Below are 6,000 nucleotides of genomic sequence, written 5' to 3'. Positions count from 1 at the left end.
GATCCCTTTTTAATGAAATAACCACATAGGAGTGTATTCTACACATTCATTTGACAGAATATAAAGCTCATAAAGCAAGCAGATGATAATGGTGATCTTTACTTCTAATCATGCAAGAATTTCATCAAGATCTATTTCATCTTTTCTTGATTTAGTTTTTAGTTATCAATTTTTCTTCATTAAGTGCATTTCTGAAGAACTCAATTTGGTTCTAATTATTAACAAGTTTTCAGATTGTTATATGTAAAAGATTAACCATATACATATATAATTTGATTTTAGTATCTTGATAATAAATCATTAGTCTTATAAAGAATAAAAATGAATTGATATTTCTTCAACTAGAATCTTTTCATTGAATATTCTATATGCATTGCTTGATGAATGATATCCAAGGATAGAAATTTCTTTATCAGATTTGGCATTATTTTCATAAGAACATATCAAGCATAACGTGTATGACTGAAAAATATGAAAGATATGCAATGGTTCATTTTCCATTTTTCAGAAGATCAAAAGGAGTTTTCATCAAAAATTGATCTAATAGAAATCATATGTATGACAAGCAGTGATGATAGCTTTTAAAAATCATTTAAGTAGATGACTATCATACACAATTGTCTTTTTCATTTCTTCAAGAATTCTATTAACCCTATTTTACTTAAGGTGTCCTTAGTGCTGAAATAATTAATTTCTGTATAAACTTTATCAGGATTTTGGTTTTCAACACTGTGTCATGATACTCTTCACAGTTTGGAAATCTTTTTCATTTGAAACACTTTTACAGGATTTAGCAAATACAGAAAATACTTCAGTTTTATTTGCCAAGAACAAATCCAATGTAAGCTTTTGAAAACTCAGTGATGGAAACAACATCTTTAGATTTAGAAATTGATTCTTGTTTGTTTCCTTAGTTAACATGCATAGCAAACTTTGACCTTTCAGAAGATACTCTAAGTAAGCCAATGCCAAAGTCTTTTGAAATTAAATCCATACTCGCATGAGTTGATATTATATGCCAAAGATGGTTTCTTTAATCTTAGTATTTATAGTGCATATATTCAAAGGCATACCAAGTACACATTTTCATATCTATGATCAATAAACAATAATGCCATGGATAAAAGCTCTCAATCAAGCATATAGAGAATTCATAGAGTTATTCTTAATAAATTGATTAATCATCTAGCAACTTATCCAACAATAAGTAAAGTATAATATAGAAAGATGGAGAAATTTGAAGTTATTTCTTCTATTTTAATTATTTTTCTTGATTACATTTAAGTTCCATTCTTCAACATGTGTCTAGAATACCCATTGTTCAGATAATATCTTTTATTAGAACCTTGGAGAGCTAGACATACCTACTGAAAAATAATCAGATTTTCAACTTAGGAACCCAAACTCTTTTGGGTCCTTGCAGGTTAGCTATTATTGCTCCTTTTGGAACCCATATTTTCTTAATAGCTATTTTGTCCATAGGCTTGTAGATTTTAGGATTACAAGATGTGTATTTCTGCATATTCTTGTTAAATTTAACAGTCATAGATTTAACATAAGTAGATGATGAATTTTTAATTTTCTGATTTTGTTCATTAGGTTCATTGAATTTATGAAAAACTATTTCAGGATGAGCAAAAGGGATTTTAATTAACTTTTGTTCATCATATTTATAAAAATCTGTTTTAGGATAGGCAATGGAGGATTTAACAACTGTATCCTTGAAAGATTTTTGGATGTACCATGGTTGATATCCCAATCCAACTTTGTCAAATTCAGCTTTTTGATTATTTATCATTAGGTTCAATTTTTCAGAGCTGAAAGTAAATCTTTCAACAACAGGTTTTAATTTGTCAACTTCTTTAGTTAATCTTCTGTTATCTTCTGAAAGTAACTTAAGTTTATCATGGCTTTCGGTGAGAAGTTGATTTCTTTGATTTAGTTCTTTATTTTCTTTAATTAAGATTTCAGTTTTATCAGTTAGTTTCAGTTGTTCATCTATTAGGATTTGATTTTCATTCTTTAAGTTCTTGTTCTTACAAATAAGTTTCTTATATTCTAAATACAAATCAGAAAAGGCATCGTGAAGTTCATCAAATGTAAAATGGATTTCAGTTTCAGCATGTACCTCATGTGCCATGAAGCATGGATTTGCAATATGATACTGCTCTTCTTCTACACATGATGTTTCAGATTTGTTAGTGCATTCATATTTGTCTTCAAGCATATTCCATATTTCTTTAGCAGTTATGCAAGAAGATATGCAATTAAACTCATTCCTATCTAATGCACAATATAATAGGTTCATGGCTTTTGAATTTTGTTGAGCCATTTTCTCATTATGATTAATGTTTGTGTATGTTCCATTGACTATAATGCTCCATAAATTATAATCAAGTGATTGTATGAAAACACGCATGTGTGCTTTCCAATGTGTATAGTTTATGCCATTAAATAGTGGAGGTCCTGTTAGATGTATGCCCTAGAAGCCAATTTGGCTGACACATTTTTGATTCTAGGGACATAATTTTGTACTTGACTATTTATTATTGAATAAATAAAAAGCATCTTTTCATTCATATTGTTTATGTGTCTATGAATCGTCCAAGAAATTAATAAGATGATGATACATATTCTCAAGAGTTGAGAATTTGAGCCATGTATCATTAGTGATTAATTTCTAAATGCTCCTGATCAATGGATCATCACGAGGACGGTGATCGATCCGATCAGTGCACAGATCACTTTCCTTCTGGATGGACGAGACTTGAGTCCACAGTGTAGGGACACTGAAGTGATAGTGCAGGTGCTTGTTAGAGAACAAGGGTACTGAGCGTGACCAAGACAAGAAGTCACTTGGATGTCTATCCACTCGTCAGTGACTTGCTTGATGTTGCAGTAGTGTGACTGGTCCTTTGACCTGCGGTGCTTCGGCTACTCACAGTGAGGTTATTGTAGTTTGACTGCACACATACATGGTCTCTAGCCATATGGGTCCATGCAGTGTAGATTGGCTGCAGTAGGTTCACTGTAGGAGTAGGGTATGCACCTATAAGGAATCTATCGACCTTGATAGAAGAGGAGTGATCCTATGTGATTTGTTAGACTGAGTTCTAAGACCTTGGCCAGGGCAGTAATATAAAGTGGAAAAAGAGTTTTCCACTATCGAACTCAAGTCGAATAAATCTTGACATATGACAGACGATGGGGTTCGACGAGTTGTCCATGACCTCCGTCCTGTAGGGATCCAGATAGTAGGACTGTATCACATGTTAACTGCACCTAGAGGTTCATCATTCCATTCTGCTGGGTAGCCACTACATGCTGCTAGGTGTCACTGGTGGATGGTGGGACTCACAGGGATTATCTCGATGATCGATAAACCCTAATGAGTTGAGTTGGAATCGTTCCAACCCATTGAAAGGAGTTTTCAATGATATTGAGATAGAGATCACAATATATCTCACTACCAGTCAGAATAGAACCTATGGGGTCACACACACTAGAAGTATTGACCGATCCGATGGTTGAAATCGTGATTAAGAATCACAAGTAATCAATTTGATTGATAAAGAAGTTGAAGAAGGAACCAAGGAAATTAATTAATTGGACTTGAAACAAGAGTCCTACTTCGGGTAGGATTCCTAGAATCCTAATTGGATTAGGACTGGGAATCCTAGTTGGAATAGGACTGGGATTCCTACTTGGAATAGGATTCCTACAATCCTAATGAGATTAGGAATTTTGAATTAAAATAGGATTCCTACTTGGAGTAGGATTCCTAGAAATCCTAATTAGATTAGGACTTCGGATTCAAATAGAGTCCTAATTGGATTAGGACTAAAATTAAACAAATCCTAATTGGATTAGGATTCCTTAAGTCTAAATTAATTAATAATCTAATGAATCAACATGACTCCTAATTGGATTAGGATTGAAGAGTTCAATTGAGTCATGGTTCATTCAAGTCCTAATTGGATTAGGACTAGCATAGATTGAACCCAATTTGGCGAATCCTAATTAGATTAGGATTAAACCATGAGAGAGGCACCTAATCCTCTTTGAAAGAGGATTAGGTTAACCAAGTAAGAGGGACATCAGCCCCTCTCCACTTGGCTAGGGCGACATGAAGAGCTAGGGCCGGCGCCCCTTCTTTGGTAAGTTATCATGGAGCTCCTAATTGTTAGGAGCTCCACTCACTTTAAAAGGAGGACTAGGGCCGGCCCCCCTCAAGATTGAAACCTCTCTTCCTCCAAGCCGTGGCCCTCTCCTTTCCTTGGTGTTCTCAGCCACAAGCAAGGGAAAAGCTCTCCAAGTGTTGGTGGCCTCCTTCCCTTCCCTTCCTTCATCCAACACAAGGAACAAGAGAAGGCTGCGTAGGGGATCATCTTCTTCCTCTTCTTCATCCTTCTTCTTTCTCCTTCTAAGCACAATCAAGAGTTGATTGAGAGGGAGGACATCAGCCATCAAAGCTATCTCTGCAAGGGAGCTAGCACTCCGGTGAGATAGAAAGCTTGGATCGGATCCTGCTTCGTGTGGATACCCGTAGAGGCCGGACGTTTGAACGGCTTCAAGCGAACCCTCTTCCAAAACCACGAATTCAGATTTGCGGTGATCATCTACCCGCGCAAGGTGAAGATTTGATCTTCCTAATAGTTTTAAAAGTTTTAATTCTTACCTAATTACGAAAGGTCTCGAAACAACGTTCATGCGATGAACGTCGAACCCGTGCATGCCGATTCCGCTGCCATCTGAAAAATTTTTTGAAATATCAGCGGCATGGGCGGGTTCCCAACAGTGGTATCAGAGCCTAGGCTTCGTAGATTAAGGTAAGAATTAAATATCTAAAGGCTTATTAGATCTGAAAATTGAATGATCATGCATGCTGAAAAATTCTGCATGCAGATTTTTCAGGGGTGCTGATTTTTGCATGCTGATTTTTATGTGATAAAAAGATGATTCTAATTGCATTGTTAATGGGATTACAAAGTTTAGAATCATTATTAGCATGATCAGCAACCTATGTCATGATATAATCAGTTAGTTTTCAGATCTGAAAATTATAATTGTTGCATACGGTGATGATCATAGGATTCAAACCCTTTTGGTATCAAATGTAATGACTTGCGATGTGATCTGCGATGTCATGTAATTTTTCAGATGCTTGCATGCATCTTATTTGATGTTTTGAGAGGCCTGCATGCCTCCTAAAAGGAGATGTAATTTATTTTTATTTTTATTTTACATCTGGTTGTATTTCTGTGATGTGATGTACATCAACGATCAAGCTGAAGCAAAGGCATGAGATGAAAGGTGATCTAAGCGGTTGATGAAGATGGGATCAAGAGTTGATCAAGGATCGAATCAAGGAGGCTTAGAACCAATTCAAGAGTTGAAGACCACTTGATCGATTGATGTGCATGTGCTTGTAATACGACCTAATTAGAATCCATGATCATCACCTATTTAAAGTTTAACTTTATTTGATGCTGCGATTATAACTGCCTGTGATGTACCGTTTGCATGAGATGTGAATGCGAGTCGGGTAGATAGGTTTACATGTGATGTAGCAAACTCAATTGAGACCTAAATCAAAACCTCCTCAATCAAGTCGAGAATGAACCGACATGAGCAAGTCATATTAGATTAATTGATCTAATTGGTGTCTAGGAAAGCATGAAAGGTGGTTACTTAATTAGGACCTTACTCTCTGAGTAAGGGGAGCCTCCCACCTGCTTACCTGGCCAATTGTTCGATTACCTCTTATGAAGGGCTCAAGTTGCAAACACTAAGACCTGATTAACCAATATTAAGTCAATAGGTCTTCCACTGTAGTAGAGCTGCTAAGGCCTTTCTGATGTTGATTTGTCTCGGCTGGACACAGTGGTCAAGTTGCATCGGGGGGCTGGACCTCTCTATAGACATGAGATGTTGTAGGATAAAGGTGGGGTTGGGCACCAATAACTGTTAGGTGAGGACCCAATGACGACTTTATTCCTA

This window comes from Phoenix dactylifera, unplaced genomic scaffold, assembly GCF_009389715.1.
Source record: "Phoenix dactylifera cultivar Barhee BC4 unplaced genomic scaffold, palm_55x_up_171113_PBpolish2nd_filt_p 000247F, whole genome shotgun sequence".
Taxonomy (NCBI): domain Eukaryota; kingdom Viridiplantae; phylum Streptophyta; class Magnoliopsida; order Arecales; family Arecaceae; genus Phoenix; species Phoenix dactylifera.
Note: the sequence above shows the minus strand (reverse complement) of the source record.